Source organism: Pinus tabuliformis, chromosome 6 (assembly GCF_031772625.1).
Source record: "Pinus tabuliformis cultivar Carrire ecotype Pingquan chromosome 6, CPIR1, whole genome shotgun sequence".
Classification (NCBI taxonomy): domain Eukaryota; kingdom Viridiplantae; phylum Streptophyta; class Pinopsida; order Pinales; family Pinaceae; genus Pinus; species Pinus tabuliformis.
In genome coordinates this window covers 898,658,901-898,672,311 of record NC_142292.1, presented here as the reverse complement: position 1 = coordinate 898,672,311, position 13,411 = coordinate 898,658,901, and positions in this window count along the sequence as shown.

The window sequence follows — 13,411 nt, the reverse complement described above, 5'->3', positions numbered from 1 at the left end:
CAGATTCAAAGTTGCTGCCTTTACTTTATTTTCATAGCTGATTTTTAGTTTTATTTCTCAAATCTGTCTGCTAACATATGAATGGTCTCTTTATTATAAATTGTCTATCTTTTAGAGATCAGAATACTAATAACTTGCAGCTGGCTTTGGGTACTTTTTAGACTAATCTTTAACTACTTTCTAATCGTGCTTTACACAGTACTATGTGTTAGAGGCAGAGAGTTAGAAAGAGCAAAACATTATAACTAGTCTTTAAAGTAGATTTTTCTCATTTTTATCATTTCTTAGACTTATCTTTAGCTACTTCCTAATCGTGTCTTACACAGTACTATGTGTTAGAGGCAGAGAGTTAGGAAGAGATAAACATTATCATTGGTCTTTTAAGTGATTTTCTTACCTTTTATTTGCAGCAGCATGAATGGTGTTTAATGCCATTAGAAAGTGGTTCTTTGCTTTCAGTTCATTTTAATTTATTTATTTCTTTCAAGCTTTTCCTTTTCAGCAAGTAGTTAGAAACCACTAATCACACACTCTCACTCATCTAGAACTCACCTTACACACACCATCACTCATTTGTTTATAAATCACCACTCCATCTTAGGAAGATAAATTAACCACAAACAACACCCCAAACGACAAAAATCCCTAAGAGGTTGCTTAAGTACATATAGTACACCTTCACTTCATCAGCTTACGAGCCCCGGGTTGACAATTAATGACATCAATTTAGGAACACTAAATTGACTAAACACCTATATCATTTTAACTTGCAACAAGTCAATTAGAATGCTTACTTAATTCTTTCTAAATAATATATTTTTGAAAAATATTAAATCAATAATATGTATGAAATATTAACAATGTTATCATGTCTTATCATTCTTAATCAGTCATGTATGCCATTAAAGAAGATAAAGGAAAAGAACAACAAAGTAAAATAAATAAGAAAAATAAAACAAAAGATGACTAGTATGTATTAGTATTCAAATTAAATGTGCAAGGGAATCATAGATATCATGTATCAGTATGATTCCTACTTGCAACATGTCACTCAAATATGATTTAAACCCATTAAATAATATATATTAAAAAATAATTAAATCAATTTATGCATGAAATAATAACTGTATGGTCATATCAAATCAATAATATTTCATGTTTCCTAGTAAATACAAATATACAATTAACAAGAACACATAAAAGGAAAAAGAAAATGAGTGATGAGAGCATAAATTAAAATATCACAATCATAATAAAGAAAGCTAATGTAACATCTACATTGTTCCTTCAAAACAATAATGTTTCACGTCCCAAGCATACCACCCCCCCTCTGAAATGAGTTAAGGGGTCCTTATATAGAAAAAAACCCCATAACTGTTTATATAACCATTTGCATAATTGAAAGGAAAAGTGTTTTGGCTTAAAATCGTAGTCTTTCTCTTGGATGTAGTACCAAATGGTTTCCTCCTTAAATTATCATTGTACATAATCCCAAGTTTGCAATCAATTCCCTCATTATTTAATCCATTCATAATTCATAACCTTGCATTATGTAAGAGAAAGTTAGTATTAATAATTAGATAATAGCTCATAAATAAGATGTAGTAAACATACTTTTGTACCTTAGTTATTAAAGTCTTTCTTAAACACAACCATTCATTTACCTTATGATTTATTTGAACTAATGGTTTCTTGATTTAATTCCCATAGTAAATCCTGGCAAGTTCCTATTGATGGTGTTAGATACTGCCAACATATAGGGGGTATCCCCGATGTGATGTCCCAATTAGACCTCACATCATTTGGAGTAGGATCCCCATATGGAGTATTGGCCCGACCACCATAACTTAAAGTTTTCCTTGGTTTTAATGAATAACATAAGTGATTATACACAACCTTTGAGTAAGAAAGTAAGTTGACATTGTGATATACCAATTGAAACATGTAAAAGGAGGCTTTCATGAGAGGGGAGCCAAGAGTGAGTCTCTAGAAAGAAAGTAATAATACTATCCTAAGAGAGGGGAACAAGAGCGAGGAAATATTTGTTAGTTACCTAGCAAAATAGTTCACATAGACACAACGATCATTAAAGAAAATACAACTCACATTCAACAAGATAAGCACACAATCCAATGAAGTAGTTCAATTTTTTTAGTACAAAAATAACATATACCGCAAACATCCAAAGAATAGTCTTACAATATTCACAATATAGGCATGAAAATATGTTGGCTCAATGAGCTTCAAATATTAAGTGAAATATCCAAGTACATAGTTATAATGGTGAGCCAATAACTATAGCTCCAGTAGTGGAAGATTAAGTCACTTCTTTCTTTTGCAAAGAATAGTCTTCTCTCCTATCCCAAGTTATAGAAGCTAAGTCTAGCTCTCCAAAGCCTAAGCCTCCAAAATAATTTTGCTTGAATTATGAGGCTTTTTTTTATGTCCCTATAACTCTTGAATTACCCTCATGAATCTTGGACTCCTAAATTACCTTCCAACTTTTATTTGACTCTTTTTTCCACATGTGAATTTACATATTCCACATATGACTCTTGGACTTCCACCTCTTTTACATTTTGTCATTTTTTGAGAATACAACAACTACATCCACAAATGATGTGGTAATACACATTGACACATATGACATTGTGATGATGCTTGTATAAGCCATGATTTGTCAATGATGACATGGAACTTCATGATGATGTGGAAATTCCAAGTTTTTATCCTTACTGATATGAGTTCATCTTCATGAAAGATTTTCTTTCCTATTCATATTCACCCTCCAAACGGTCATGGATCAAAATCCAAACCTTTTGAGTTATCATGCAATGTCTTCTTTCTATCATGGTCAAATATTTTCCTCATGTCTTCATGTTGGTTATTCTTTGTGCTTCTTCTCCTTGGTATCTTCCTTGAGCATCACTTTGCCTTATTGAGGAGGTACACTTGTTAATGAAAATCACTCATAACAAGGAAAGATTAGTCTGAAAAGGAATCTATTCTATCTCTACCTTGCTCATGGAAGGGGTTGATTGTCATAGGTTTGTGAAAGGACTGAGAAGTAAGGGATTGATGAGGATGGCATAATTGAGCTCAAAAATGGTTGATCAGGGAACCACTGCTCACTAGAACTGCGCAAATCACTACATTAAGGAGGGGCCCTTAACTGTCCAACGTAGTGGGAAAGTGTAAGAGATAATGTGATGCGATTTCTGACTGAAACTACACATGCACTAGGCTCAAGGAATGACTATGTAGTATACCTGGGGGGATAGTATGGGGTATAGAGGGAGGTACCCAAGGGAATAATGTAATTAGGGGTGGGCCATAGTTAATAAATAAAGTGGCTAACCCATATCATGTAAGGGACCATAAGTAGTTAGTAATAATGTAATAAGCCCATTCTATTAGATATATGGTATTAAGAGAACCATGGTAATGACCCATGGTATTGTATGTATGAGGCCTATATAGAGGCTACAGACTCCCCATGGAGAGATATCAAGGAATATTGTATTGGCAAGCATATGGCTTGTGGAGTGTTCTCCTTCCTTAAGGAGTGATTGTATGGTGTTACTCTACCTCAAGGGTTTGATCAATAAAGAAGCATTTGTATATTTTGTGTTTGTAATTCTCTTGAGATTATTTACAGTTATTGGGTATATTTTCATATTCTCATATATTTCTGGGTCAAATCTATTACAAGTGGTATCAGAGCACTTTCTTGGACAAGCAGATATATATATATATATATATATATATATATATATATATATATATATATATATATATATATATATATATATATATAGCAGGAATTTTTTTGGGGTGGCAAGTTTGCAGATTAGATCTGAAACTTCTAGTGCAAAATATGTAGAATCAAATTTCATATTTGGATTCTTGGTGAAAAAATACCCAAATTCTAAAAACAAATACGCTGAATTGGAGTCCCAATGAGGGAGATATCGCTAATTTAAAAATCAACTGTGTTGTAGAAAGTTTTTGACGAAAATTCGTGGATGGTGGATCTCTAGTTTTTTGTTTTTGTTTTGTGGGGAGTTTTGAGAAACTAATTGCTGGTTTGAGATCCTCTTAAAAAATTATTCAATTTCAAAAAAAAAAATCAATGGAATTGGAGTCAGGATGAGGTAGATATCGTTGATTTAGAATCAACTCTTTTTTCATAAATTTGTGTGACGACGGAATAGTTGCAGCACAAATATGAAATTCTAGAGTGCCCAAATCAAGATTTCTATCACATAAAAAGATGCAGAATGGTCCTTCCATTTCTGAAAACTTTCATAATAGGATTCTAAGCAATATTGACCAAACTGTGGCCATTTTAAATTTTCGCCAAGTAAGTGATTTGATTTTTCAAAACCCTCTTCATAGCTTCTAGCAAGAATTTTTTTACAGGAAAAGATGATGGTCCTACTATTGAAGAGTTCCTAGAAAGACAAAAATCATTATGGGCGACACATTGAAAATTTTTCATGATGGTTAATTTTAAAGATGAGGCAACCACATGGTGGGAATCACTTAACAGAAAGAAGTGGTTAAACCTGCCTGATGAAGAATTTGAAAAATTATTGTTAGATAAATGGTCTCATGATGGAAAACAAGATAATGAGAAACATGTGGGGTTATTTTCTACTGGTATCTACTTATTACAGGTTCATGGATGTATTCAGAAGGAGAAGATCATTGTGTGTATAAATCCTAGTTGCAAGAGAAATTTTATAAATGTTAATTTGGCAAATAGATTGCTAGTACCAGCCAAACAAATGGAGCACACACAGGTTGATAATGTGGATGTTCATGTTTTTAAAGGTTTGAATATTTCTATGGATAAGTGTGCATTACATTCTGATTTTTATGCTTCAGATATTGCTAATGTGGATGTTGTTTTGGGATACCCTTGGATGGAATCTGTTGGTACTGTCAATATTAATGTACAGAAGAAATTCCTCAAGCTCTTGTATAAAAAGAAGAAAATTACATTACATGATATTTCCATCAATAAATAGGTAGAGTCCAATGAGGTTGAAGTGGAAAATGTTACAAGTACTGATACATCAGATGAGGAATCCATGGTTGAAGTAATATTGGATGATAAGTAACAACAACAGGAGCCACAACATGTACCAGATACCAATCAAGCTCCATTAGGTGGTGAATTCAAGAAAGATACACCATTGGTTAAAAATTTAGTATATCACCACCCACATCACCTAGTAAGAAAACAACCAACATGATGGAAACGATTTAGCAACAAGGACAACATCCCCCGCACGATAGATAGAGAGGTGTGAAGATCCAACCATAGCACATCAACACAGAGGAACCGCTAGTATCAACTTCCATCTTAAGCGAGCGAGGCACAAGCTAGATCGAGCGTTCACCTTTCTCTTGGATGGCTAGATGCACGTGCATGGTACCAATGGACTACTCTTTTGTAGATCTTATTATTTGTGTTCTTCTTATGTTTTGGGGATGAAAAATGTTTAAGGGAGGTTTAATGTAGTATGCCTAGGGGGATAGTATGGGGTATAGAGGGAGGTACCCAAGGGAATAATGTAATAATGAGATGGGCGATAGTTAATAAATAAAGTGGTTAACCCGGATCATGTAAGGGACCACAAGTAGTTAGCAATAATGTAATAAGTCCATTGTATTGGATACATGGTATTGAGAAAACCATGGTAGTGACCTATGGTATTGTATGTATGAGGCCTATATAGAGGCTAGAGACTCCCCATGGAGAGATGTCAAGGATTATTGTATGGAAAAGCATATGGCTTGTGGAGTGTTCTCCTTCCTTAAGGAGTGATTGTAGGTGTTACCCTACCTCAAGGGTTTGATCAATAAAGAGAAGCATTTTCATGTTATATTATTGGGCCGATCTTGTTATTCTGGGTATATTTGTATTTTTATATATTCGCAGGTCAGATCTATTACAAAAGGTATCAGAGCTCTCCACTTTCCCAAGAAAGTGCTATGATACCACTTGTAATAGATCTGACTTGAATATAAAAAAATACAAATATACCCAGAATAACAAGATCGACCCAATAATATAACATGAAAATGCTTCTCTTTATTGATCAAACACTTGAGGTAGGGTAACTGTTTGGTCAATTTAGTGTGTCCTAAATTGCTATTTAAAATGTCAATTCGAGAGTCGTAAACTGCTGAAGTGAAGTGCACTGTATATGCAAGATAACCGATTTCTTATTTCTTTGTTGTTTTTGAGTTTTTGGTTTGTTTTTGGGTTTATCTTCTGTTGATTCCCTATTGTGAAATGACAGAATTGAAAGTCAAGTATGGATGGAAATGGTGACTTCTACAATGATTTTCCAAAATTTAAAGTTCTCAGAAAGGTTTCAAACTTTTGTGATGAAATCAATTTCCCAAAAGAAAATAAAAATGTACCAAAACAATGAGCTAGTGACAATGAAGCCCAGTATCCTTACTGCTGTGTAAAAAGAAAATAAAAACTGAACTCAAAGCAATTCAAAGATTGTAAGCAAAGCAAACTAAATCACACTACTTCAACTCATATTTTGACCCCTCACCTTTCGACTCGCTCTGGCTATAGGAGGTAATCATAAACAAATTGAGTAATCTGATATCTAAATTGCAGGAAATGAAATTGCATAAAATGAAACTAAGATTAAACTACTCATTCATACTTCAATCCCTGAAAATGACATAAGTAATCTAATCACTAACTTGCAGGAAAGTAAACTAAATCATACTACATCAAATAATATTCCGATTCCTCACTATTTGAGTTGCTTGGCTATAGGAGGTAATCATAAACAAATGGAGTAATATGATATCTAAATTTCATGAAAGTAAATGAGCAAAATAGAACTGAAAGAAATGACAATGCTGGAATTAAAACTCAGAAAATAAATCAGCAGAAAGGACAAGATGATTTCATGTCATTAGTCATTAAAACTATGTAAATTTCCTGGGCTGTCTACAAGAATCTGAAAGAAAAGCACTGATCAGTTAACAATCATGAGAAAGCATAAAAGAAAATATGGATAGAAGTGAACATGAATATCAGAACAATGTAATATATACAAGCAAATGATTATAAAAGCAGTAACATAATGAAAGCAAGCAAGAAACTATACAGTAGATACAGAGCCTTGGTGTACAGGGGCCCTTTGCAACCTTGGCCAATCAATACTCAGTCACGAATTGAACTTAAGAACGCTGTCTTCTCATATATTAAAATGCTGTTATAAGATAAAGATATAGCACGGCACAGTGGGCTTGTAAAAACAGTCAAGATTACATATAAAAAACTAACTATCAAGCATATGATAATGCGTTATTTATAACTGAAGATGCTATAAATAATTCCTAAATTATGCGCTGCCAAACAGACACGTAAATATCCACGTCCTGAGATCTAGTGGTATGGTAGCCGTGACAAATAAATCTATGGAGTGGTGGCTGTTCGATTTGGTTCACGAATCGATCCACAGATGTTAGCACACCTCCGAAGATTGAGGAACTTGCCACGCAAAACTCTTAGTTTGACCACTCCTTTGACCGTCCTTGACCATGGCTGTTTGTGAGTGATTCGGCTGAACCAAGGGGACACGCTCCATGTACACGTCATTTGCAGCTTGTCCATGTGGCCAGATTCTTCAGTGGACACTTGTAACATAGTCTTCAACAAAATGGCTGCGGAAACTTGAGCTGGCTGCGGAAAGTGACAAGTTTTCGTAGCTGATTGAACAAAAATATAAATCAAACAACAGTCAAAAGACATAGTTAGGAAACCATTTTATAAGCTCTTTTTAAACTAATATGCAATGATTTGATAGCATGGTGGGTCAAGTAAATGGAAAAGAAGGCTGAAAAGCTGTATAGGGAAGATGCAAGTTTGGGACTCAACATACCCCCACTGTGAAAGTGTTGCATGTCCTCATGCAACCAAAATTTTGGTCATTCCCCTTTAATCCATATGTTCTGAAGCCTCTGCTAGTACATCCAGTCCTCTTCTCTTCTTTCTTGGTGCTACCACCATCCTGGGTTTCCTTATCAGACATCTGAATTTGAGATTGATCAATTCTCTGCTCAACTTTTTGCACTTTTTCTTTAGTTTCTTGTTCTTCTTTTGCCATAGTCCCAAATGAAGCATAGTATTATCTTGTGTTATGAAACCAGCTCAAGAAAATATAGAAAAGATAGATCAACGCCATAGAATTCAGCCTCTTCGAGGGGGCAACCTCATTTACATTACATAAATGAACAATTCTTGGATGATACAAATGACAAAACCTCCTTTCTATATATAGGAGTCTAAGGAGTCACAATATAATCCAGCTGACCTAACAATAATAACATTAAGCCACAAAAATAACAATAGAGGGATTCTATGGGGCACAAAAATAACAATAAGGGGGTAATAGGGGCACAACAATATAAATAAGGGGTATAACTATAATAGTAATGGGGTAATCACTAGTATTATAGGGACCCAACATGCCCCTCTCCTTCAAAAAAGTGTTGTCCTCAACACTTGAGTAATTCTGGATACTTCTGCATAAAATTCTCATCCTCCCATGTGGAATCTTCAGTAGATAAGTTCTTCCACTTGATAAGATACTCTGAAATTGATCGATTTCGTAGCTGTCGAGTTCTTGTTTCTGTGACTGCTTCTGGTTCCAATATAATTTTTCCTTCCTCGTCAAGTTCTGGCAATATTGTTTGAATTGGGAGCTTGTCGCCTATAACCTTCTTTAAACATGAAACATGGAAAACTGGGTGCAATCGAGAAGCTGCAGGAAGCTCCAATTTGTATGCCATAGTACCAATCTTTTGCAACACCTTGTACGGACCATAATACTTTGGTGATAGTTTATTATCCTTCTTAGCTTGCTTTAGGGACATTTGCTTATATGATTGTAGCCGTAGGAATACCCAATCACCTACATCAAAACTTCTTTCACTGCGATGTTGATCTGCCTGTTGTTTCATTCTATTTTGTGCCAACACGAGGTTATCCTTTAAGAGTTGGAGGACTTGTTGTTGATGTTCGATGTGATGTTCCACTGCCTGAACCTTAGAATTTTCTCTTAAATATGATGTGATGGATGGTGGTTGATACCCATAAAGTGCCATAAATGGGGTCATTTTTGTTGTTGTATGGAAGGAAGTGTTATACCACCATTCAGCCAGAGGCAACCATTTGAACATTGTGTCTGTTTATCAGATACAAAGCAACGAAGATATCCTTCCAAACATTTGTTTACTATCTCAGTTTTCCCATCAGATTGAGGATGATAAGATGAGCTATGAGCTAACTGAGTACCAAGACAAGAAAATAATTCTATCCAAAAATTTCCAGTGAAAATGGGATCTCTGTCACTTACAATAATCTTTGGGTTTCCATGTAGCTTTTGAACTGTTTCCATAAATGAAGTAGAAATTGTACTGGCCTTAAATGGGTGTGATAATGCACAAAAGTGTGCATACTTGGTAAGTCTGTCAACTACCACCATGATGACACTCTTTCCCTCAGACTTGGGTAAACCTGTGATAAAATCCATTGAAACCTCCTCCCAACATTGGCTTGGAATGGATAAAGGTTGTAATAGACCCGGTGTCTTAATTGTTTCAACTTTATTTTCTTGGCAAACCAAACATTCCGCCACAAACTTTTGAATATCTGATTTAAGGCCATCCCAAAAAAATTCCTTCTTAACCCTGTGGTAAGTTTTTAAAAATCCTGAGTGCCCTCCTAGGGGAGAAGTGTGCAATTCCATAAGAATCTTTTGTTTTAGCTGGGAATTCTTACAGAGGTATAAGAGATCTTTGTACCATAACGAATCATTTTTCCAGCTAAATGTATCAGAAGTACTGGAATCTTGTTGTAGCTTTCGAATAAGTGCCCACACTTCTTCGTCATTCTTCCATTCCTCCCTTGCTTCGTTTATCCAATCTAGTTGGATAATAGAAATGGCACACAACAATGCTTCCACATCCTCATCCTTTCTTGAGAGTGCATCCGCCACCACATTTTGCTTCCCTTTTTTGTAGATGATTTCAAAGTCATAACCCAACATCTTTGTGACCCACTTTTGTTGCTCTTCAGAGGATAATCTTTGTTCTAAAAGGTATTTAAGGCTATCATGATCTGTTTTTACCTTGAAGTGTATTCCCATTAGGTAGGGTCGCCATTTCTTAAGTGCATGGAGTATTGCCAACATTTCCTTCTCATATATAGCTTTGCTTAAAAACTTTCCCTTGATTGGACGACTTTCAAAAGCAATGGGTCTTTCATATTGCATTAGAACAGCACCAATTCCATTTCCTGAAGCATCACATTCCACAATAAAGGTTTTTGTGAAGTCCGGTGTAGCTAAGACCGGTGCTTGGCACATTGCCTCTTTAAGATGTTCAAAGGCCTTTGTTGCTTCCGGATTCCATGAAAATGAATCTTTCTTCAATAATGTTGTTAGAGGTGTTGTTATTCTCCCATAATTCTTAACAAACTTGCGATAATACCCTGTCAACCCAAGAAATCCTCGCAGATGCTTTATGGATGTGGGGATTTTCCATTCCTTAATGGCTTTAATTTTGCTAGGGTCTACCTTAACTCCTTCATGAGATACAATATGACCCAAATATTCCACCTCTTGGACTCCAAAGAAACATTTGGATCTTTTTTCATATAATTGTTTCTCCTCCAATAGTTGTAGCACCCTGTCAACATGTTCAACATGATCCTTCCAAGACTTGCTGTAGATTAGTATATCATCAAAAAATACTAACACAAATTTTCTAAGGAATGGTTTGAAAATTGAATTCATCAAACCTTGAAATGTTGAAGGTGCATTGGTAAGGCCAAAAGGCATGACCAAAAATTCATAATGACCCTCATGAGTTCTAAATTCCGTTTTTGGAATGTCTTCAATCTTCATTCTGATTTGATGATATCCCGAACGAAGATCCAACTTGGTGAAGTAAATTGATCCATGCAATTCATCCAGTAATTCATCAATGACAGTAATGGGGAACTTATCTTTAATAGTGAGCTTGTTGAGCTCCCTATAATCCGGACACATGTGCCATGATCCATCCTTCTTGTGCACCAATACTACTGGAGCTGAGAAAGAACTTTGACTCGGTTGAATTATACCAGCCTCTAGCATTTCTGCAACCATACGTTCAATTTCTTTTTTTTGGACATAGGGATATCTGTACGGCCTGATGTTTGGAGGAACACTTCCTGGAATCAGATGAATAGCATGATCATGATCATGCATAGGTGGGAGACCTTTGGGAGTCTCAAATACCTTGGAATGATTGTCCAGGACTTTTTGGAGATCTGGAGCAATAGATGATTCCAATGTGGAAACATCTAGCGAACATAATTGTGCAATTACACCTCTTTGCTCCTTTTTTAGAAGCTTAGTCATGCCATTAGAGCTGATTATCTTTCCTGGTTTCCCTGCAATACCCCTTAATTCAACTTCCTTTCCTTCGACAGAAAATTTCATGAAAAGTTCTTGAAAATTAAAAGCTATTGTACCCAAGGATTGTAGCCATTGGACTCCTAGTACAACATCGGCACCTCCCATTGGAATGGAAAGCATTGGGCTAGTCAATACATATTCTCCCATGGATAGCTTGATATTATGGCACTTTCCAGAGCAATTTATTGTTCCTCCATTTTCAATCATCACTTGACACTCTGGTGCTGGATATAGGAAGCAATTCAATTCTTTTGCTACCCTACAATGAATAAAATTGTGGGTGCTTCCTAAATCAATCAACACTATTACCTTTTTCTTCTTGATTTGTCCTTCTATCTTGATGGTTTGAGGAGTGGTAATTCCCGCCAATGCATTACAAGATATGGTCGGATTTATTTGTTCTTCATCTAGGCTTTTTCCTGGAATATATCCTCTTCTTTTGACCTTTCTTGCTCCTTTTCTTCTTCCTCTTCACAATCTATGTAGAATAATTTCTTCTCAGCACACTTATGACCTTTTGTGTATTTGCTATCACAATTGTAACAAAGCCCTTTTGCTCTTTTTTCTTCCAATTGTTGTGGTGTCAACCTTGTAGTTTGTGGAAGACTAGGGGCAACAACACTTCCGTCTTTATAGTTGTGAGTGGTATGCTTCCTAGTTGCCATAATTTTGCTTTCCATTTTTCTTGCTAACCTGAATGCCTTCTCTAATGAATCAGGTTCCCAAAGGCGAACATCATGTTGGATATTATCCTTTAAAGACCCTATGAACACATCAATCCTATGCTCCTCTGGAATATCTTTTACCCTTATGTTCAATTTTTGGAACTCCTCAATGTGCTCCATTATTGAACCCTTTTGTTTGAGACTTATCAATTGTCTAAAAAAAGTGTTGCTTTTTGTGTCCTCATAATGTGCTATCAATTCTTCTGTAAAAATTGCCCAAGTGATAAATTTTTTACGAGAACAAAGCCATTGATACCATACAAACTGATTTGGTTCCAAATATATAGTTGCCATACGTACCTTTTGTGCGTTTTGCACATTATTGAGATCGAAGAATTGCTCCATCTGTAATATCCATGTGGCGGGATCCTTGCCATCAAACTTCCTCATATCGATTTTTGGAATATGGTGATTCTTCAATCCAACATTAGCGTCTATGGAATCATGATTAACATTTCTTTTGTTCTCATCATGGGTTTCCTTTACTACCCTTTCACCATTAGTAAGTATTTCTTGTAGAAAATTTGTCAAATCTGTCTTCAAATCTGCCATGCCTGTCTTCAAATTTGTGTTCAAATCTATATTCAAATTTTCCATCTTAGCTTCCACACCATTTATCTTAGCTTCCACGCCGTTTATCTTAGCATCTGTTAACTTTTGTGAGCGTGACATTTGTTGCACTTGTTCTTGTAATTTTGATATATCATGTAGCATTTCTTCCTCTTCTTCATGAGTCATGCTAGAGCTTTCAGGTTCCTTACTAGGTGTTTGCATTTTCTTTCCTCAGGGCATTAGTTACCGATAATAATGCTCTACTATGCCCTTTGAATTCCTTCAAAATAAATTTTCAAACCAAGCTTAAGCAAAATTTAAAAAAACTACACACCTTTTTTCACTTTGTAGGAGCTCGATATTGCCTCTGATGTATCTCTGTACTTTCCAATCGTCTAGTTCTGAATTTGTGATTTGTAGTAGTTCTTTGTGTCCTCTTTCCAATGCCACCAGTATAATCCAAATTGGATTCTCCAAGAAAGAGTTATACACAATCTCCCAAGATGACCTGATTATAGACCTTTCCAGAAGAGCGAAGTTGTATGAACTGCCACGTGTACAATTTTCGATATTTGGTTCTGAAAATGATATACATGAAACTAAAGTCTGTCCTCTTTCTATACC